Below are 24,122 nucleotides of genomic sequence, written 5' to 3'. Positions count from 1 at the left end.
GTCACAAGGAGGATTTCTGCCCCCCCCTTGGGCACCTGCATCTTTTCTCTCCTCCCCCAAAGCCAAGGAAGCCCCTCCTTCTCCAGATGTTGCTGGCTACAGTTGTGGGAGTGAAGAAGGGCCCAGTTGTCTCAATCGTCTCCCCTCACCTGCAACTTATACACCCGACCCTGAGATCCGGGTGGAGGGGGAGGTTCAGGAGCCCCCAGGCCTCATCCCAGATGTCGCCCACAAAGGCAGAAGGGAAAGGGGGGGGGTCTGGCCTTGGGCACAGCTCCCCTCGCCCCTCCCTCCATTCGATTCTCAGGGTCTCCAAGGAAGAATCGCCCAAGTCTGTGCTCCATTGTCCAAAGGCATCGGAATGCAATGGGCTTTTGAGGGGCCTGGAGTCTCTCTGGAGCTGGGATGGGATTCTTTAGGAGGATGAAACGCCTTTGGTCAAATTGTCCCTTCCTTGTGTCTCTTTTCCTGCCTGCTGTGGGCAGCAGGAACTGGCATGGGGGTCAGTGACGGGTGAGCCATTGGCCCTGCGCCCACCTGGCTGGACCCTGAGCTGAGAAGCTGGCAGATCATCAGGGAAGGACCTCCCCATCGCCCACACCCCATGGACCCCTCCCTCCCTCCCTCCCTTCCTTCCTTTGGGGCAGGGATGGTTAGCTGGCTCTATTTCAAGATGGAGGCTAAGAACTCTTCAGCCACGTCTTCATTCTTGGCCTTTTGTGGAGGGTTGGAGGGTTCTTCTGAGGGGCTTGTCCAGAGCAACAGAGGCAGGAGAAGACACACAAGTGGGAGGCCGCCACTCAGGATGACTCATTGCAGGGGATTCTTCCTCTTTCCTGGAACTGAGGAGGGAGGCAGGAAGTGGGGGAGGGGAAAGCGCTCCTGGGTGCAAACATGGAGTCCATCTCCAGGAGGGGATCCAGGAGGCGTCTTGATCTGTCCCTGGGATGGCTTTCCTCATCTTGGCAATTTCAGATAGGTCCAACTACAACTCCCAGAATTCCCAGCAGAGCTTTGATTGCATCATCGTGGATGCTTGTGACCTATGGGCCACCCAGCCCTGGGCCTTCTTGGAATTGTAGTCGATGCACCTGCTGGATGATGGAAGGGAGAAGGGGCTCCTGGAGGCCATCCACTCGTGTGCCATTTGCGGACTGGATTCAGGCAAAACATGAGGATGTAAACCCAAAGGAACCAAATTGTGGGCTTCCTATGCTGTTTAATCCAGTGTTTGTCAACTCTGGCAACTGAAATTTATTAATTATTAGTTTTAAATTTCTTGAATTAAGCTGGAGTAGAAAGAAGAAAAGAAGATAAGTATAGAAAACAGACCATTGCACCACAAGACACAAACACACACACACACACACAGAGTTCACAAATCCTTCATCTATGCAAGGTATAAAGGTTTTTGCAAGAGTTTCCGGAAAGGAGACCCATAGTTATAACATCCAAAGCCCAGATGACATCTTGAAGTAACTGTTCAGAAGCTGCAAGTAAGAGCAGGATTTCCTTGAGGAATCAGCCCACAAATTTCTGCTTCCCAGGTTGGAGATCAAAAGGCAGAGAGGCCATTTCTGTGCTCCCTCCATCAAGATCCGGAGAGCTGAGATGCCCTTCAAGAGGAGAGGGGCCTGGGCAGTTCCTGGGAGCTACCGGTCCAGGTGAAAGTCCAAGGACCTGCTCACAGATATTTATACCTGAGTCTTCATTTATACCTGAGTCTTCGGAGAGGGGCGGCATATAAATTGAATTAAAATAAAATAAAAAATAAAATAAAATAAAATAAAAATAAATATCCATTCATTTTGCGACAGTTCCAAGTTCCACGGCCATTAAAAAAAAGCCATCTATGATGGGTCCTCGCACTTACGACTAGTGCAGCATCCCCTTGGACACAGAGTCAGGATTTGGGTGCCTGGCAATCAACAAGGATTTATGACAAGTAAAATCAGTGGTTGAAACGGTGTTTGTTTCATGACTGCAGGATTCACTCAACAACCCCAGTGATTCGCTTAACAACTGGCAATAAACATGGTAAAATTCAGAAAAACTTCACTTAGTGACCGCCTAGCTTAGCAATGGCATTTCTGGTCCCAATTCTGGTCATAAGTCGAGGACTATCTGTAGGATGCAGCAGCAGGCTGATTTGGAAAAGCTCAAGCAGGGCTGGATTAAAGCAGGGTTGGGAGACTGTTAAATTGGGTGAGTGAAGAGGCGGAAGCAAGGACTTTCATGTATGGTGTGAATTCAGCAAAAGCTACAGCAACACAGCTCCCTTTATATACCTTGCTGGCCTGGGAGCTGACCAATCACAATAGACCGTTTAAACTTCCCACCAAAACTATATACATTACAGGGACCTCCAGGAAATGCCAGGGGTAGGTTGAGGAGAAGGCAGTGGCCAACCCCTCTTGCAACCTATCAAGAAAAGGTGGGGCTTTAGTGACTCTGAGCCAATCAGTAAGTGACTCTGAGTTCTAGTCCCGCCTTAGGCATCAAAGGTAGCTGGGGGCTTTGAGCCAATCAACTGGAGGCCCCGATTTCAATTCCCAGGGCCCAGCTAGGACTTCAGGGCCAGACTCTATGCTGCCCCCTACAGGCAGTGAGTCTTAGCTGAACCCTGGCAAGAGGGAGGAGCTGTGATGGGGGAGGGGCTCTCTGTGTCCAGGAGGTTCTCTCCTTTGCTCTCCGATGGGGCTGCTCTACCCCAGAAAGACCCGGGGGGGAGGAGGGGACTTGGGATTCTGTCGGAAGACGAGGCAGCAGTGGTGACCAGGGCCTGGCCCCTCCCCTCCCAGCCATTCCTTGTCACACCCAGCCTCAACGTATCTATAGTTCTGTAAAAATGTTGTTCACCTTTTTTCCACTTTATTATCTACATACTAGAGATGCACTTTCCTGGACCACGGAAAGGAGGAAAAGGCTCCCATGCTTTGCCCAAGAGTGTGATAGGCAACAGGCTTTTAAGGGGCTGCCAGAAAGAATGTATTTTCCAAAGCCCCAGAAGGCAAAAGAAGAAGCAATGGATGGAAACTGAAGAAAGAGAGAAGCAACCTAAAACTAAGGAGAAACTTCCTGACAATGAGAACCAATAGAGGTGCAGAAATATTTCAGGCATAATTTCATGTATAAAATAGCCATTCGTATAATACAACCCGCCTATTTTCAAAACAGTCATTGCTATTATGGCTGATGTTTGACAGCCAGCCTAAAAGTCAAAGATCACAAGAGTGGTTCTTTCTCTGTATGTACACGAAACATCACATAACAGGAATAGCATATTAAGATGGAGTGGTGGATTTCAATTTTTTTGACTACTGGTTCTGTGGGTGTGGCTTGGTGGGTGTGGAGTGACAGGGGAAGGTTACTGCAAAATCCCCATTCCCTCCCCACCCCACTCACCTGCTCTGGGAAGGAATCAAACTCCCCCCCTCTTCATTTCCCCAAATAAAATATTACTCATAGGAAAAGCAAGGAAAAATCAAGCTGCTAAGAAGGAACCTGCCTGATCCTCATTCCACATTCCTGCCAGCTGCATAAAGGAAACTTTGTAAGAAGAAAACAGCTACGGTGCTTAGAGATAATAGAAAGTGGAAGCTGGAAGTTCGGCTCCATTTACAAGCAGGCAGAAAACTCATTCAAGACAAGATAATTCACAATGGAAATCACCCAAACCTTTTTAGAAACACAAAGCCCATGTTGCACAAACCCCAAAACTTCAAAAACATAGAACCATATAAGAAGTCCCCCTCTTATCCAGTTTGTTGTTCAGCTGACCCAGAAACGAACTTCTGAATGTCACTTTGCTTCTGCAAGCAAAAACTTCCCTCCAGCAGCTGCTTCTTGGCTTCTCAATTTAAAGCGACGGTGTCTTGATTTTTTTTCTCTTCTTTCTCAAGTGAACCCTGATTTTTTTCCTTCTAGCCGATCAGCTGGGAGTCGAGAGGCAGTGAATAGATTGGGGGTGGTGCCAGGCAGAGGTGGTATTTACCGGTTCTCCGAACTGCTCAAAATTTCTACTACCAGTTCTTGTGGATCGGGGAGAACCGGTAGCTACCCACCACTGCAGTGGGGGCATTGGACCCCCTCCCAGCCTTGGGACATGGCAGGTTTCTCTGTTTCTTTGGGAAATATTCCTTCCCCAATCAGAGTCTGCTGGAGCCCCATCATCCACTTCCCTCCCTGCCTAGGATTATCTGAATTCCTCCATTCAGACAACAGGAAAAAGGGAGTTTGCACAGAGCCTCTGGGTCAGTCTCCATTCTTCAACAGAGGGTCCCACTCACTCTGTAAAGCCAAATTCCCCCTCAGTTCCTGGATACCTCCAGACATCAATCGGCTGAGCTCACATCAGGGCCAGGGCGGCTGAGAAATTGAGACGGAAGGGACCACAAACCTTTCCAGCCACAAGAGACACTTGGACACAGACTGTGGTCTGACAGAAGCTCCTATGGTGGCCTTTATGTGGCAGTGGGAAGGGTTATGGGATCAATCTCACAACACTCACCCTATAGGGCTGCCCCATCTGTTGTCCCTGGTGGCAGATGGAAGATTGTGAATCCCACTCCTGACACCAGTTTCTGTGGAATCAAACCAGGAGCCAAAAAACCAATAATCCAGGCTCCCTGCAGTTGTTATTTATTCAGTGTCCACTGGACGAAGTTCTCCCCAGAAAATAGTGAGAGGAAATCTTACAGACAGAAAGATGCACTCATATTTATACATTCCAGGAAAGGAGGAGAAAAGGACAATCGTACATATGCATATTTCATTTAATAGATGATGTGAGCATGAATATTTACAATTAGGGAGACTCAAGTTATCTCCCCAGCCTTGTATTGTTGCTACCCGCAAGAAAGAGTTATTGTGTAAACAAAAAGAAACTTCTCAGTTGCCACAGCAGTTTGGGTGAAATGTACTGAGAAATGAGTGCATCAATGTTGCTCCATACATTCCTTCTATATTTCTGTCTTGCTAACATGCTCCCATTTCTCCAAGAAATTTGTCTCCTCACAATCTTCCACACACCCTTTATTTATTTCAAGAAAAATAGTTGGCCCACTCATGCATGGAGAAGAGCTTGGACCATTTTCTATGTTTGAACTGTGGAAAATGTTAAAAGTTGAAATTCCTCAGTCTCACATTTACACGTTTCTTCTGGCTGTAAACTGCTCCTTTGTGAAGAATTCAATAATTTCCAAATTTGAAACATATACATATGATTTTTTTTTTGACTCCTGCATACAATCTAAATGGAAAGAATATCTCCTTTCTAATACAAGAACTGTTAACAATTCTTCCAATATCACAATGGTGTTATATCTCATGTTTTTACATTTATTCTGCCTGTGAGCTGCTCCTTTGTGTTGAGGTCTGGCCTCCCAAGGATAATGTAGCACTTGGGGATGAAGATGCAGCCCAGCAGACCAGCACTGGAGGCCAGGATGGAGAAGACCTGCACAGCCACCATGTATTTCCCTTTGGTGCTCAGGTAGGTGGGCACAAAAGTCACCCAGACACTGCAGAAGACCAGCATGCTGAAGGTGATCAGCTTGGCTTCGTTGAAGGCCCCAGGCAGGTTCCTGGCCAGGAAAGCCACCGTGAAGCAGATGGCAGCCAGGAAGCCCATGTAGCTGAGGGTGATGTAGAACATGACAACGGCCCCTTCGTTGCATTGCAGGATGATCTCTCCAGGCTGGGAGTGGAGGTCAGAGTCAGGGAAAGGGGGAGAAACTCCCAGCCAGGTGGAGGAGATGATAATTTGGGCAGTGGAAGAAGAAAGGATGATGGAGTTGGCCAAGCTCTTCCCCAACCATCTCTTCACTCGGTTTCCTGGTTTTGTGGCCAGGAAGGCCAGCACCACCGTGATGGTTTTGGCCAAGAGAGAAGAAACGGCCACTGAGAAGATGATGCTGAAGACTGTTTGTCGGAGAAGGCAGGTGGCTTTCCTTGGTTGACCAATGAAGAGTGAAGGAGACAAGAAGCAAAGCAGGAGGGAGACCAGGAGGATGTAGGAGAGGTCCCGGTTGTTGGCTTTGACAAGGGGAGTTTCTCGGTATTTAATGAATGTGATTAAAACAAGGTCTGTGATTAAGAACAAGAGTAGGGAAAAAGAGACCAGGATGATGCCCAGAAGTTCTTCATAAGACAGGAAGGTTATAACTTTGGGGGTGCATTGGACTCTGTCCACATTTGGATATTTATCATCTGGACACTTGGTGCATTTTTCTGTATCTGAGAAAGAAAAAAAGCAATATTTCTTTAATATACTGGTTTTTTACATTTGAAGAAATACCTTTTTTAGATGACAGCTGTTACCAGGGACATTTTCCAAGAAGTATTTCTTAGCTATTTCATTAAAAAGAGCATAAGAAGGATATTTTTTTTATTAAAAAATGTAACTAAAATGTAACTGAAGTTGAGGGAGGTTCTAGGATGCTTTTTATTTCCGATGTAATGTGTAGAATCTTCATAGGAACCTACATTATTAGAGGTTAATAATATACTGGTTTTATAATCTGGTCATATAATCTTTTTAGGCAAACATCCTGAGTCCTGCCACATGGACTGGACTTGAAGGATACCTATAGTATCTTGTAACATCTGGAAGCAACCTGGAATTAAGGAGAAACTTCCTAACAATGAGAACAATTAACCAGTGGAACAGCTGGCCTCCAGAAGTTGTAGGTGCTTCAGCATTGGAGGTTTTTAAGAAGAGACTGGACAGTCACTTGTCTGAAATGGTATAGGGCAGAGATGGCTCACCTTTTCTGGACCGAGTGCTCAAAGTGTGTGCGTGTGCCCGAACCCCCAAAATGCAATGCACACATGGCCCCCTGCATGCCCCCTGCCTCCTGGGCATGCACACACGCCCCCTGTGTGTGCACCCCGTGCATGGTGTGTGCCCCATCGCATAGTGTGTTAGGAAATGGCTATTGTCTTAACTAGTTGGTCAGGCAATATATAAACTATCAATACATGTTTGTCAAAAGGTATTATATTGCTTTAAGACTGTATTGCATTATCCTGTATCCTGATTGTCTAAGCTCTGTAGCCAATGTACTTAAGGAGAAACCTGAATCATGGCTTGGGGACACTACACCATTTTATCTGCTTATTTGCTGTTACTCTCTACCTGTTCTCTCTGTATGATCACTATTTGATCATTGCTACTTGTTGCTTTCTACTATTTATTTAATGTTTTAATACTGACCTTGTTCCTGTTTGAAACTCAAGAAGAACTGTTTTATTGTGTAAGGACAACAACTGGTAAGAAGACTTTGTACTTGGAATATCCCTGAATTGATACTTTAACTATCGCCTAATCTGTGTATGACTTGGATTGTTATTGGACTTTGCTTTACTTTTTTCTAAAAAAGTAAAAGACTACCACAACTCAGTGTGTCAGTATATTTATTTATTTATTTATTTATTTATTTATTTATTTATTTATTTATTCATTCATTCATTCATTTATTTTTAAAATTTATATGCCGCCCTTCTCCCGAAGGACTCGGAGCGGCTCATACAAATAAAACAACAACAATAACACCTAAAACCAATATGAAAATTAAAATCCCCAAAATTAAAACCTCATTGTTGATCAGGGAGTTTGCTGGAACAGCCATGTCTTCAGACCAGCGTGGAAAGTTCGGAGATCGGGAGCCGTCCGGAGCTTGATGGGTAACCCATTCCAGAGGGTCGGTGCGGCCACAGAGAACGCCTTCATCCTAGGGATCACCAGTGATCATTGTCTGGCCGACGGCACCCAGAGGAGGGCAGCTCTATGTGAACGCACTGGGTGGTGGGAGGCCAGTAGGAGGTGGTCCTGCAAGTATCCCGGTCCCATGCCATGTAGGGCTTTATAGGTCAATACCAGCACCTTCAAGACTAGCTCCCATTCCCTTGTCGGATTCTGCCCAGTCAGAGTCCAACCCTGTCCGGATCTGAGCGACTTTGTCTTGCAGAAATTGAACGAAATCCTCAGCACTGCCTTGTATGGGATCCTCCCTCGCTCTCAGATTGAGGAGGGAGCGGGTCACACGAAACAAGGCCGCTGGGCGGTTTTCTGCAGATGCAATGAGAGCGGCGAAATGCTCCCGTTTTGACGCTTCCATTGCCACAAGATAAGACCTAATATGGGTTCTTAGTTGTGTTCGATCAGGTTCAGCATGGGAGGATCTCCAACGGTCCTCTCTTCTGACGCTTCATCTTCCATGTCATATTAACTGTGGTTATTCACTCTCAGCCACTTTCATGTGCATACTCACGGGGTACTCTGCTCAATAACCCATAACATCAGTTATGAGCCAAGAATATCCTTAATATAGCGCGTGCCCCCCACACATGCGCACATACCCCCCTATGCCCTTGTGCATGTGCATGCATCCCTGCACATGCCCCACCCTCTGCGCATGCGCAGCAGAGACCTGAAGACCAGCTGGCCAGTGGGAGGCACATGCACATGCGTGGCAGAACTGAACTGGGGCGACGGCTCGCGTGCCATCAGAGAAGGCGCAGCGTGCCACTTCTGGCATGTGTGCCATAGGTTCACCATCATGGGTATAGGGTATAGGGAGTGGACTAAGAGACCTCCAAGGTCCCTTCCAGCTCTATTCTATTCTGGTTGATTGATTGATTGATTGATTGATTGATTGATTGATTGATCTATCTACATGACTGGCAGACTATTTGTGTAATGAGTTCCTCCCATAACTATCCACAGCACCAGATTATGGCCCAGTGACACCTTCTCAGTGATCCTCAAGGGAGGCCAATAAACAATGAATTGCAAGGTCTTTCAGAAGGTGGACCTGAAACAATTCATCTAGTTTCAAAGATCTCAGATGTTCCTAGAAAGGTAAACTTATCCAAATATCCAAACTAAAAAGAAGAAGAGATATTTCCTCTGCTGTTAGTAAAGCTTGCCCAATCTGCCACCCCCTCCTCCCATTTCTTTCCCAGCCCCTCCTTCCAAGTCTTTTTGATTTACTTCCGTTTAGATAAGAAATTGTGCAGGTTAAAAATAAAAAACCCAGGTGAGCTTCAATCTGTCTTTTAACTTGCACTTCGTGAAAATCCTCTGGATGGATCCAGTTCCACAAAGCCTCCCATTTTCCTCAGTGTGACCCACCTTCCTGAGTGGAGAAGCTCCCCTCCGGACAAGGAACGCAGTCATAGCAGCAAACTGGCTCTCCTTCTCGAGCCCTCTTGGCAAACCCAGGATGACAACTTTCCACACATTTGGACTGAGGCAGAGACTGAGCAGAAAAACAAGGAATGCCAAAGAAAATACATTAGGACTCTCCGTCCATGGGAAATGGAGGGAGAAATGGAGGGAGACAAGTAGCCTCTGATCTTCATTGGGGTAAATATGAAACCTCTGACTACTTCTAAACAGATGCAGGAGGTAAAACAACTGGCAGATTCTTCATTTAGTTCCTCCCTTTTGCTTTCAGAATTTAACATTACAATAAAGTACTTTTCTACTTAATAAAAGTCAGGAGGAATGGAATTGAAAAAAGATTTATGTATGATGATATATTCTTATTAAAACTGAGAAGAAAGTTTAATGTAAAATATTTAGGAAACTTTTGTTCCATTAGACTTTTTAATACAAAATTAAACTGTGATGAAGAAAGAAACCTCTGACCAGTAAGATCTTGAAAGGTTTCCATAAAACACTCCACTTACCGTATTTTTCGGAGTTTAAGACGCAGCTTAGTTTTTGGGGAGGAAAATAGGGGGGGAAATCTGCCTACCATGTATTCATCTGGCTAGCGTCCTTAGTCTGGTCAGATCAGCACATTAGCTTGCTGGTTTTTTATTCCCTGCATGGGGATGAAAAACAGCTTCTAAGGCATGGCTGAGAGGAAGCAGCAATGAGAGAAGCAGGCAAAGCACGGAGGGAGATCGCTTCACTCAGCTGGCACCTCATTAGAGCTGGAACAAAAGCTTCCAAAAAGCTACATTCAGAGTATAAGGCGCACCCAAATTTTCAGCCTCTTTTGGGGGGGGGAGGTGCGTCTTATAGTCCAAAAAATACAGTAGGTCCTGTCTGTTGAAGAACTTCCATTAGATGACACCACCTGGCATGGGAGGCCAACCACCCTGGAGACTTTGCCCACTTGAAATGGGACCTCAGGCTTTGTCCCACCTTATTGAGCAACTTTAGCAGTGAAAGAGTATCTTGGTTGATAAAAAGTCTCTGTCTTTCAAAATACGCCAGAGTCTCTTCTCTGGGATCCTCCTTGGGGAGAACCAAGAAGCCGTCAATGCCCAGATCTGCTTTTATCTCTCCATTTTGGTCCAAGTACAGTTTCCTCTCAGAAATATTCCAAATTTCATTCTTCTCCAGAAAGGGATGAAACTAGAATGGGAACATCCAGGAATTTGAAAAACAGAGAACTTTGTTTCTTATCCCACATTGAATCTTTCTTCCACAATTGTCTAATCTCCAAATATGATTAAATAGGATACAAATACTGCCATTATCTTCAAAAATGAATGAAAAACTTTGAGAAAAATTTGTCAATTCATATACTGACAAAAATAGAGAAAATAGGAGGGCTTCCTGTTTGCTCTTCGTAGCCACCAGACAGTCCCTCGGGACCGCCAGCCCCTTCGCCTGTAAAGAGCCGCCTGTACAGCGGAAAGGCGGCTCGAAAAACTCCATTTCCAGGAGGAAATGTGAGACAGAGCAGGTGAGTGTAGGTAGAGCTCTCCGTAGCCCCCAGAGTTCTTTTTTTTACTCTTGGGGGCGAGCGGATGACGCTCCCTATAGCACTCGCCGTTTGCTCCGGGCGTTGGGAGACCTCTGCTTTTTGCAGAGCAAGGCTACGAAGACAAGCTTTTCAAGATATCTAACAGATTAATCAAAGAGGATGAGATCTGGAACTGGAACTGGACCCTAAATTGCAAGTATTAATACTTATTTTGCAAAGGATATTCAATAAAGTAAAAAAGATCTTTTAAAATGGCGACTGCCGAAACTGGAGCAGGGAAGCTGAAAAGGGAAAGTCCTTCCGTTTCTTATTAAGCCACAAAGTAGCGGAATAAATGCTCCTGGCTACATTTGAAGAAAAAGCTACACTTTTGTGTTTTCTCCTTCCTGGAGATCTGATTTGATATTGATCCTGTTTGGAAAGAGGCTTGGGGTTTTTCTTTTTCTCTTTTCTAAAAAGTTTGCCTGTGCGGAAATATGGCGTTTAGGCTTATAAAGCTGGACAAACAAGCAGGGGGGGGGGGGATTCCCCCATCCACAAATTATATGAACAAGTTCTTAACTTACAGTCTCAGAAAACTGATTTTAATATAATTGAATTTCTTTTGGAGGAGATTGTAAGAAGGGATGAGATTATGAATCAGAACTTTGAGAAATTTAAGCAGGAAACTAAAGAATTGGTGCGATTAAAGTTTGATATTTTGCATCGAAAGATTATAAAAATGGCTAATGGTTTCTCAGAATTTATGATCAGGCTGGATACAAATACTAATCTATTAGAGACCAAAGTGGAGGAAATTGAGGACAACTTGGAGAATAAAATAGAAAAAATTGAGAATGATTTGATAAATATTCAAGACAATAGTTTAGAAGAAAAACCTGAAATGGAAGCTGATTGTAATGTAGAAAACATACAGCAACGTATTGAAAGGGAAGTTTTATTGATGCAATATAATTTTACTGAATATGCGATCAGACTGCAAGGATTACAGGAAAATAACAGAGAGGATTTAAGGAAAATATCTTCTGAAGTTCTGGCTGGGATTTTAAAGGTTTAACCTGAGGAGGTATTTTGTAGGATCAATAGAGTTTATAGAATAAACTCCTGGATTGCAAAGCAAAGGCAATTGCCTAGAGATGTGGTGATTTATTTTACAGATAAAGATATAAGAAATAATATTGTGCAGAAATCTTTTAAGTCTACTTTGCAATTTTTTGGAAGAAAGATTTGGATTTATAAAGAGCTCCCGCCTAAGATATTATTGGAAAGAAAGAAATTTGGCTTCTTGGTGGCTGAGCTTAAAAAAAGAAATATCTTATTCAGATGGAATATTCCAGTTGGTATAATATTGAGATATCAAGGAGAAAGATATCAATTAAATACTGTTGAAAAAGCGGAAGAATTTTATCAAAATTTTTTTAAAATGAACTTAACATCTTTATGCACAACACAAGATAAGCAGAAGGAGTTAGAAATAAAGGAAAAACATCGAGTTACAGAGGCCTTTGCAGATGAATTGCCTTTGGATTCTTCAGATACCTCAGATGGATTATTTATAAATAAGAGAGAAGTGGCACTGGATTCTAACGTGATGACTCGCCAAGTTACAGATAACGATGGAAATCAACCAATTGATATACAACTTACAGAAAAGAAATATGAGTCACAAAAACAAAACCAACAAGATCAAGTTATAAAACAGAATGAAAATCGACCAGTTGATACACAACTGGCAGAAAGGAAATCAGGATGGAAATCAAAACCACAAAAAGAAAGGAAAAAAAGAAATAGGTCTCACAAAAATAAAAATTTCTAAACTAAGCAACAGTAAAGCCAGTTACTTTGAAAAAATACATGACTGAATACATGAAAAGATGGATGAGGCGAAGTAGAGGTTGATATCATCCTGAGGAGAGTGACAGACCTCTGCAATGCTGTAATTTTGGGATGTGAAAAGGGCCTTGAATTGTTGGATTGGAATTATCTATTTTTGGTTTTTTTTTTCATTGATCAACGTATTATATTTATGCTGAGCTATAAGGCAAGAGAGTTATGCTGGGGCATGCAGAAGATCTGGATGTTACCCCATTATGAGAATGGGAATTAATAATCCTGAAGAAAGCCACTATTACAGATATGGATTACAATTATAAAGTCACTCGGGTGGTTGTTTTCTTTTATATATATATATATATATATATATGTGAAGATATTCATTATTGATGGGGGCAGATGATAACTGAGGATTTTGAATACTCTGTTGCAACTGGGATGTTATGTTACCCTAATCCGGATGATGGCGTCAGCAATCCAGTGGAAAGACATCAAAGAAGATATTATATGGATTATACGTTTTAAGTCATTGATTTTGTTTATATAAGGGAATATTTTCTTAGTAGGATGGGCAGAAGAATAAAGATATTAAGAATTGTTGTGCATGGTAATCTTGTAGGAAAGTGGGTGGAGATAGGCTAGTGTATTGATTGTATAGATTAAGAAAAGGGATGCTTAAGAGACGTATTTATGGGAGTGGAGGAAATGGATAGAGTAGAATAAATGTAAAACTAGAATTCACGGGGAAGGCTGCTTTGAAATGTTATATTAATATACACAAAAGATTAAATGTTAAAGTAGGATTTATTATATAGTTCTAAAGTGAAAGGTCGTTTTGAAATGTTATATTAATATACAGACATAAGTATGGGGAAGGGGGGGGAAAGGGCAGACTATCGATAAATTGGGAGTTATAATAATATTACTGTGTTAAATCAGAAGTTATCATATAGTGTTATAATGGAATGTTATTTTGAGGTGTTTGGTAAGAGGGGGAAGTAATAGTATTAATAATATCACTAGAAGTAAGGGTCAGTATTTGGAGGGGGGAGTAAGGGGGTGGTAAAATATTATATAATCTGTTATGTATTAGGTTTTTATTTTGAAGAAGTCACAGGGGGGATGGGGTGGTGAGGGGGGTTAGGGAGGAGGTGAAAAAAAAGGGGGGGGAATTTGTATTTGAAAACTTTTTCAATAAAAAAAAAGAAACCTTCAAAGATAATTGAACAGAAATTTATATATTTATTATATAGATATTATACAGATATTGTTTACAATAACCTTAATAACAACTAATTAACAGCAAAGAATATACAATACAGAACAGAATTTAGTACTTTTCTAATTTGATATATAAATATTATACTGTAGAGAAATAAGAATAGAGGAATGAATTGTTGAGATGCTGTGATTTCCCTCTACCCCACCCCATTGATTGATCCAATCCTTATATAACGATATTCTCAGCAAAACTATTTAAAACTAGAACTATACAGATTAACCACTGCATAGCAACATATTAACTATCCTCTTAACTAACACAGTGTATGAAAATTTGGGAAATTGTAAAACAAAGAACAAAGATGACAACACCTTCAATGATAATAACCAAAACAGGGAAAAAATTAGTGCCAAATCAGACATCCACATTATCCTCTCCAGCACAACAAAAAACTATAGATACAATGCTAGGCTCAGATAAGGAAAAAGCTTCCACTGCACTTAACATACAAAATATACAATCAATATTAGCTATGATACAAGAGGGGATGAATAAGACGCAGGAAACAATAGCGAATAACCATGAAGAGATGAGAAAGAACCACAAAGAATTGAAACTAGATGTAGGACAAATAAACGAAAATATCAAAAATGGATAATAAGATAGAGAGAATCCAACAAAATATTGCAAAAAATGAAGAACAGATTCAGAACATAGAAGCAAAAATGGAACTAGTGGAGAAAAAGATTGATAACATGGAACAAAATCAAATGGAATTAAATAGAGAACTGGAGGATTCAATTACATATTTAGAATTAGAAAAGGCATCGTTCTTCTTAAGATTCCAAAATACTGCAGAAACTAAAGGCAAAGACCTAAGAGACCTGATGACGAGTATATTAGCGGAGGCCACCCAAAAGGAGAAAAATGAGATTGACAGAGAAATTGATGAAATTTTTAGGGTCCACACGAATTATGCTCGCAGAAACAAACTACCCAAAGAGATCCACATCAGATTTGCACATAAAACAGTAAAGGAAGAGATCTATACCTTAATGAGAGAGGAGAAAATCTGCTCTAAAGGAAAGGAGATAATAACCCTAAAACAAATTCCAAGACAAATTAGAGAACATAGAAGAAATTACAACTTTTTAACAGTTTTACTGAACCAACACAAAATAATGTTTTGCTGGCTGGTGCCGGAAGGAATCCTAGTATCCTGGGAAGACAAGAAATATAAAATAGATTCCATAGAGAAAGCACAAGAATTTTTTGATACTCACTTCATATCAGAAGAAGAACAGGAAACTAGACAAGATTCGGACAATACAGGCCAAGAACACTCTACAGAAAAAATGGAAAAAGAACAGGAAGAGAAGAAACAAAGGGATCTATACAGATGAAGAGGGTAGGATATTAATGATAGACATCAAGATGGAAGCCCAAAATATACTACTAATATCAATCTATGCACCGAATGGGAATCAAAAACAGTACTTTAAAAAAATACACAACATAATTAAAGAATTAGATTATGAACATATATGTATGGTAGGCGATTACAATGCAATTGTAGATGCGGACTATGATTATCAAAGTAAAAAAAAATGTAGGAAAAGGACACTCCCCGACACTTTCTATGATATGACACAAGAATTACAATTGAAGGACGCTTGGAGAGAATTGAATATAACCAAAAAACAATACACTTATTATTTGAATCCACACCAATCCTGGTCCAGGTTAGACATGGCCTGGATGACCACAGAGTTGAGGAAAAACATAAAAGAAATCGAAATTACACCGAATGCATGGGCAGACCATAGCCCTATATTAGTACTTCAACAAAAAAGGGGAAGATGGAAGATGGATAGAGAAATTATTAAGGACAAGGAATATATAGAAATGATAAAGAAAGAGATGGATATATTTTTCCAAATAAATAAGAAGGAACAAACATCACTGCAAATTCTTTGGGACACCACAAAAGCATACATAAAAGGATTAACAATTGCCTACAAAGCGAAGAAAAATAGAGAGAAGCAGCAAAGAAGGAATAACTCATTGATAGACCTCAGAAAACATGAAGCAGAACTACAGAAAGAACCAGACAGGAAAGAGTTAAGGAAAAAATAAATCTCATTAAACACGAAATTAACCTAATTGCAACAATAGAAATTGCAAGGAAAATCAAAATGGCAAAACAAAACCAATTTGAATATGCAAATAAAATGGGACGTTGGTTGGCCTATAAACTGAAGAAAGAAAAGGAAAAAAGAGTAATCTACCAACTACAAGATGAATTAGGACAAATGCAACATATGAATGAAGAAAAGAGATGAATTGCAAAGAACTTCTACCAGGAATTATATGCACAGGAAAGAATCCAAATAGACAAAGTCAAAGATTACATAAATAAAACCAATATCCAAGAAATAACGGAAACCCAAAGAGAACTCTTGAATAGACCCATCTCAATGTTAAAGCTAATTGAAGCAAAGAAGAAACAGAACAACAATAAAACACCAGGTCCAGATGGCATCCCGGCAGAATTCTACAAATCAGAACATCAGTCAATAGACAATATCCTATTACAGGTCCTGAATGAAGCAATCTCAGAAGCTAAGATACCTACATCATGGACAGAGACAATTATTACATTGATACATAAAGAAGACTCAGACCCAACTCAAATCAAAAACTACAGACCCATATTGCTTTTGAATGTGGATTATAAATTACTTATGTCAATAATGTCGCAAAGAATGAAGAATTTTATTGCGGATTATATTCACCCAGATCAAAACGGATTCATCCCAAACAGACAAATCAAAAATAACACAAGGACAATAATTAATATCCTGGAATATTACGAACAGAAATTGAATGAACAAATGGCCTTGCTCTTCCTTGATGCGCAAAAGGCGTTTGACAACCTCAATTGGACATTTTTAATATTACAATTAGAAAAAATGAGAATTGGTGACGAATTTCTAAATATGATCAAAACAATATATTTCAACCAAACAGCAAAGTATGGATAAATGGTGAGACAACGGACCAATTCGAAATATCGAAGGGAGTAAGACAAGGATGTCCTTTATCTCCTATATTATTTATATTGGCACTAGAAACTCTGTTGAATGAAATTAGGAACAATAATGACATAAAAGGAACGAAAATAAAAAAAACAGGAGTACAAATTACAAGCATTTGCCAACGATGTAGTATTTATTTTAGAACAACCAAAACAATCAGGAATGGAATTATTGAAGAAGATAGAACAATATGGTGAAGTGGCTGGATTGAAAATCAACAGACAAAAAACAAAACTACTAACTAAAAATTTGACGAAAACACAGGAGAAAGAATTGGAAGATGTGTTAGAAATACAAATAACAACTAAAATAAAATATTTAGGCATATGGCTCACCAAAAAGGTGTCAACCTCAAAGAAGACAATTATAATAAATTGGCTAAACAAATTCAAAAGGACCTAGATGTATGGAGCAAATTGAAATTATCATTTTTAGGCAAAAATTGCCTCGATTAAAATGACAGTTCTACCAAAATTACTATATTTATTTAGAGTAATACCGATAAATCCAGGGAAATCATACTTTAAAGATCTGGATAAAATGACTCTAAAATATATCTGGCAAGGAAAGAGAGCAAGGATCAAATTGAAGCATTTGCAAGACACCAGAGAGAGGGGCGGTCTAGGACTTCCGGACTGGCAAACATACTACACTGCAGCAGCATTAAATTGGATAAAAGACTGGATCACACTTAAAAATAAACGCACATTAGCATTAGAAGGATTTGACCTGTGAAAAGGCTGGCATGCATTCTTATGGGAGGAAGAACCCAGGCAACATGAACACTTTAGGAAACATTATATTAGACACTCATTAGCGACAATTTGGATGGAAATAAGGCGAAAACACTATGACCAAATTCCAAGATGGATATCAACTGTGGAGGCTCAAATTTATCCGAATACGATGGACATTGATAAAATGAAAGCCTACGATGAATTGTTGAATACAGAAGGGGAAATGAAAACAAGAGAGGAACTGAGACAGCAAGGTACAGACATAGATTGGTGGCCCTATTTACAGATGAAATCAAGAAACAAAATGGATATGAAAAAATTTGGAATTCAAAAGGAATGGAATGAATTAGATAAAATTATACTGCAATCTGATGATAAATTAATAACAAAGATATATAACTACTTATTAAAATACAAATTGGAGGAAGAAGTAGTGAAGGAAAATATGATCACGTGGGCCAAAAATTTCGGATACAATATCAAATTGGAAAATTGGGAGAAATTGTGGAAAATAAATATAAAATTGACAATGTCTGTACCTTACAAAGAAAATACATACAAGATGTTTTATAGGTGGCATCTCACACACCCCCCGCACATCTGGCAAAGATGTTCCCAAATACCACTCAAAACTGCTGGAAATATAAAACTCATAAGGGAACCTATTACCACATGTGGTGGGCATGCCCAAACGTGAAAAAATTCTGGAAAACAATCCAAAAACAACTGGAAGAAATTACCTCCCAGAAAGGGCCACTTCAACCAGAAACATATCTACTAGGAATACTGACAAAAGACTACAAAAAAGAAATAAAATACCTGATAATACACATTTTGACAGCAGTTAGAATTACTTTCGCACAAACATGGAAACTGGAAGACACGCCATCAGAGGAGCGGATAATACAAAAAATAATGGAATGCGTGGAGATGGACAGACTGACAAAGGAAATACAGGAAAAGGAAGACACAGACTACTATTTAATTTGGCACAAATGGTATGATTGGCTAGAGAAAAAGAAGATAAAATAAGGGAATACCACCCAAGAACACAAAAATGAGGAAATGGAATTGCATCAAATAAATATCGTCAAATAAATATCGTTATATAATGAAAGATATACATATTTAGATATACAAATATTTAATTACCGTGATAACTCTACTATCAAAGTTCAGGTATTATACTTGATTTTAATGTTTAGTTTGTTTATGTATAGTATGTTTGTTTGTATGTATGTATATTTATGTTTTGTGTTATGTCAATAAAAAAAAATATAAACTTTGGGACATGCAAAAAAAAAAGAGGTGATAATCAGAAACAAGAAACAATTGTTGAATCGGATGAGATGGATGGATGGATGGATGGACTGAATTTGCTGCTGGCATCCCTGAAGGAGGAGTCTGGTTTGAAGGCAGGATGCTTGGAGATGGCTGGAGAGGCCATGGACCCTGAAGACTCAAAGTGGGCAGAGCGGATGACTGAAGAAATGGATTCTTTCAAGAAGATTGAGGGAGATTGGGGAATGGACTTGTCATATTTAACTGGAAAACAAGTCTTAAGAGTCATTGAGTTTCAATTTACAGGAGATCCTATGACTTTGGGGAATTATTGTTTCCAGAAACAATACTTATCATCAGTACACACAGAAGGGTGTATATGTAAAAAGCAATAGAAAAATATCTGATTTTTAGCAACTAGGACTTGACTAACAACAGAGTCTCATATAAGAACATTAATGGTGGACTGGAAGAAAGATGAGGGACACCAAACTTCATATGTATGTTTGTGAAAATAATCTCAAAATTGTAGTTACCGTATTTTTCGGAATATAAGACGCACCTGACTATAAGACGCACCTACCTTTTTTGGTGAGGAAAAGAAGAAAAAGAAATCTCACTCTGCCTCTGAGTAATTTTGCCTCCTTGCAGCAAACAGCAAACAACCTGCTTTACTTTCATTTTCATTTTCAGCATAGCTTGATTAGCACAAGGGGAAAAAAAATCTGCTCCAGCAATTTACCTCTTTGCAGCAACCAGCAGAGCCCTGCGCAAAACAGCTGAGAGCAGATCAGCTGAGAGTCGGGAGGCCGATCCAATCAACTTGTGCTAAATAGGATGTGCTGAAGCTGAAAGGAGTTGGGTTTTTTTGTTGTTGTTTGTTTGCAAGGAGGCAGAGGCCAAAGGGTGGGGGCCACTGGGTGGGCAGGGCTATATTCTGAGTATAAGGCACACCTAAATTTTCACCTTCTTTTAGGGGACAAAAAGGTGCATCTTATACTCCGAAAAATACGGTAACTTATTTTGAGTCAGCAGGAAGATGTTCATGTAAAGAAGGCAAATGCAGCCATAAGAATCTCAGGAAGTGAACATTCTGGTTTGGGGAGACCCCAACTCAAGGACCAGGTCCCCTTGCAGGCATCACACTTGGAGGAGAATTTGCATGGTCATCCGGAGACCTCCGTCCCTCACACGGAGCATTGCTGGAGAGGTTCCAGCTGCTTCTTTGTTGGCTGTTAGTTAATGCTGCCTATCTCCTATTTATATTTGATTCTCACTCTTTGCACTTCCTCAGTTTCTCCGTGTCCTTTTCTCCCAATGAAACACCCAGATCCACCCCACTCCCTTTCACTGGAGGAGAAGAGGGGGGTTTAGCTGCCTGTTGAGCTGCACACAGACCCACCTGCAGTGGGGACGGAACAAAGGGGAAATTCCACCATGCTCATCACAAACCCAAAAATACAGGAATTCACTTAAAAAAGAATACAACATTTTCAAATGAGCAGAGTTTAATATCAAAATGCCATGGTATCTACTCTTTGGAACCATTATTCCCTGAGTAATTAAATTGGCCAGATCTGTTGAGATGGTTCCCCTCCTTCTCCTCTGGATTCCTCCTCCAAAGGATCTAAGATTGATGGATCCATATCGGGACCCCCATACCTGCCACGGCTGCAGCCTTGGAGACCCCATAGTCTTTTCTCCCTCCGTCCTTCTCCTCCTCCTCAATCTGGAGGAATAAGCGACATTCAAGGCCTGGGCCAGAGTCTTCATGAGACTGTAAGAGTGATTGACATTTGGGAACTTTATTCTGTTCCTTTTCTCCTGGATGTCCAGTGGGGCTTTCTGGGTGCATCTTCTGCGGCCTTTGACATAAAAGACGTTCTTTGAAAGAGAACAGTGGAAATAAGGATCTGGAAACTTTTCTTCCACAAAGATATGGGGTTCAAAGGCAGAATCCTTTGGCCTTTCTTTTGCCAGAAAACCAAAGTTCCAAATACTATGGATGTATTTGAGAAGTCTATGCTTGTTCATTCTATACCCTTCAAAATTTGTGAGGATCCAGACTTTCCCTTCAATGGGTCCTGGCAGACGCCTAAGTGTTAAATGGAAAGGAAGAATTCTCTCCCAAATGGACACATATTCCATGAAGTGAACAAAGACATTGACTTGTCTCCACTTAGAGAGGGAATCCCTGAGGGATGCTGTGTATCCAGTTGTTGAGAACAGTTGTGATATAACAACACAAATTCCATTCCTGACAAGCACAGGAGGAAAAGTCCTCATGAAATTCTCTCCATTTTCTGTGTCTGAAGCAAAGAGGCCAATCAGGGTCCATCTGAAATGGAGGAGCAGGTGGACAATTGCTGGGTACTGGATCCCTTCTTTGGGCTCCATCTGGTGGAAAAAGGGGAATTTCCTTTTATCACTCAGAACCTCTGAAGCAGTTTTAAGACTGATCTGAAAAAGCAATGAAAAATGCTGTGTTATACACTGCTCAAAAAAATAACGGGAACACAAAAATAAGACATCCTAGATCTGAATGAATGAAATATTCATAGTAAATACTTTGTTCATTACATAGTTGAATGTGCTGACAACAAAATCACACAAAAATTATCAATGGAAATCAAATTTATCAACCCATGGAGGTCTGGATTTGGAGTTACACTCAAAATTAAAGTGGAAAAAAAACACTGCAGGCTGATCCAACTTTGATGTAATGTCCTTAAAACAAGTCAAAATGAGGCTCAGTAGTGTGTGTGGCCTCCACGTGCCTGTATGACCTCCCTACAACACCTGGGCATGCTTCTGATGAGGTGGCGGATGGTCTCCTGAGGGATCTCCTCCCACACCTGGACTAAAGCATCTCCCCAACTCCTGGACAGTCTGTGGTGCAACGTGGCGTTGGTGGATGGAGCGAGACATGATGTCCCAGATGTGCTCAATTGGATTCAGGTCTGAGGAACGGGCGGGCCAGTCCATAGCATCAATGCCTTCATCTTGCAGGAACTGCTGATACACTCCAGCCACATGAGGTCTAGCATTGTCGTGCATTAGGAGGAACCCAGGGCCAACCGCACCAGCATATGGTCTCACAAGGGGTCTGAGGATCTCATCTCGGTACCTAATGGCAGTCAGGCGACCTCTGGTGAGCACATGGAGGGCTGTGCGGCCCCCCAAAGAAATGCCACCCCACACCATTGCTGACCCACTGCCAAACCGGTCATGCTGGAGGATGTTGCAGGCAGCAGAACGTTCTCCATGGCATCTCCAGACCCTGTCACGTCTGTCACATGTGCTCAGTGTAAACCTGCTTTCATCTGTGAAGAGCACAGGGCGCCAGTGGCGAAGTTGCCAATCTTGGTGTTCTCTGGCAAATGCCAAACGTCCTGCACGGTATTGGGCTGTAAGCACAACCCCCACCTGTGGACGTCGGGCCCTCATACCACCCTCATGGAGTCTGTTGCTGACCGTTTGAGCAGCCACATGCACATTTGTGGCCCGCTGGAAGTCATATTGCAGGGCTCTGGCAGTGCTCCTCCTGTCCCTCCTTGCACAAAGGTGGAGGTAACAGTCCTGATGCTGGGTTGTTGCCCTCCTACGGCCTCCTCCACGTCTCCTGATGTACTGGCCTGTCTCCTGGTAGCGCCTCCATGCTCTGGACACTACGCTGACAGACACAGCAAACCTTCTTGCCACAGCTCGCATTGATGTGCCATCCTGGAGGAGCTGCACTACCTGAGCCGCTTGTGTGGGTTGTAGCCTCCGTCTCATGCCACCACTAGAGTGACAGCACCGCCAGCATTCAAACGTGACCAAACCATCAGCCAGAAAGCACAGGAACTGAGAAGTGGTCGGTGGTCACCACCTGCAGAACCACTCCTTTGTTGGGGATGTCTTGTTCACTGCCTATGCTTTCAACCTGTTGTCTATTCCATTTGCACAACAGCCTGTGAAATTGATTGTCAATCAGTGTTGCTACCTGTTTGATTTCACAGACGTGTGATTGACTTGGAGTTACATTGTCTTGTTTAAGTGTTCCCTTTATTTTTTTGAGCAGTGTATTTTGGGTCAGATCAAGTCCAAAATATTAGATTTTAATAAATCCAACCTGATTCTCATGAATGTATTAGAATAGTTTGTTAATCAGACATTGTTTAAAATATTAAAGACAGAATATTAACAAAATTGTATCATAATAGTGGAAAATAATAAGCAAATTAAAAAACAATAAAAATGTAAATCATGTAAAACAATGATAGCATGGGGGAAAAATGTGGGTCATGGGATTGACTTAGAGAAATGGGAAAAATTATGGTTGCAGAATTATAAAATGACAATATCAACAGCATATAAGGAAAATTTGTATAAGATGTTTTACAGGTGGCATTTATCCCCGGCGAGAATAGCCAGAATGTACAAGAATAAATAGGAGAAATGTTGGAAGTGTCATCAGACTCCGGGCTCATATTACCATATGTGGTGGACAAGCGCAGAAGCTAAAAGATTTTGGACTAAAATCCACAAATGGTTGGAAAAAATGAGAAAGAAACACATTGACTTTAAGCCAGAGATATTTTTATTAGGGATTTTACCAGAAATATACAATAGAGAAGTGAGATATTTAATTGTGAATGTTCTAACGGCAGCTAGAATTGTATTTGCTAAAAACTGGAAAGGAGAGAAGATACCAATGGATGACGACGTTATCAAGAAAATTTTGGAGTGTGCTGAAATGAGTAAATTGACATTTGAAATTAGGGAACAAGAAGATAAACAATATTATTTGATATGGGATTTGTTTTATCAATGGTTAGACAAAAAAGAATGGAAATGAAATATGAAATGGATAAGATAACAAATCATATAAAGGGGTTTTTCCCCCCTTATAGAGGATAACTTACTGTTAAATAATTGGTAAATGAGATAATAATGTAATAAACTGTTAAGTAAGAAAATGTTGGATAGAGGACTAAGCACAAAAGATTTGTAACCGATCAATACACTTTCTGTAATTGTAATGGATGATAATTTTTAAGTTTTGTTTAAAAAATAAAAAAAAATTCAAAAAATAAAAATAAAAATGTAAATCATATTACTGCCTATTATAATTTTCAAGGATTGCTGCATCTTTTTCTGCTTCTATATCCCAGATTCTTTCTGGAGGAAATTTTTTAACTTCTTTCTCCAGTTATACAAGAAACAGGCAGACCTCGAAGCC

The 24,122-nt window shown here is 40.9% G+C and overlaps 1 pseudogene across 1 annotated transcript; it reads right to left on the bottom strand.

Annotated features, from left to right (window-relative positions):
• Positions 1-4,761: 4,761 nt before the first annotated feature.
• Positions 4,762-22,675, bottom strand: LOC148113229 (vomeronasal type-2 receptor 26-like; annotated as a pseudogene). Its single transcript, XR_015728546.1, has 4 exons — positions 22,319-22,675; positions 21,698-22,221; positions 9,137-9,212; positions 4,762-6,237 (listed from the first exon to the last, which is right to left on the bottom strand). The product of XR_015728546.1 is annotated as a vomeronasal type-2 receptor 26-like (transcript).
• Between the last annotated feature and the right edge of the window lie 1,447 nt (positions 22,676-24,122).

The sequence above is a fragment of the Pantherophis guttatus genome, chromosome 6, assembly GCF_059756535.1.
Source record: "Pantherophis guttatus breed Tessera chromosome 6, ASM5975653v1, whole genome shotgun sequence".
In the NCBI taxonomy this organism is placed as follows: Eukaryota; Metazoa; Chordata; class Lepidosauria; order Squamata; family Colubridae; genus Pantherophis; species Pantherophis guttatus.
The sequence above is the reverse complement of the archived record's forward strand: the minus strand, read 5'-3'. Positions and strand labels throughout refer to the sequence as shown.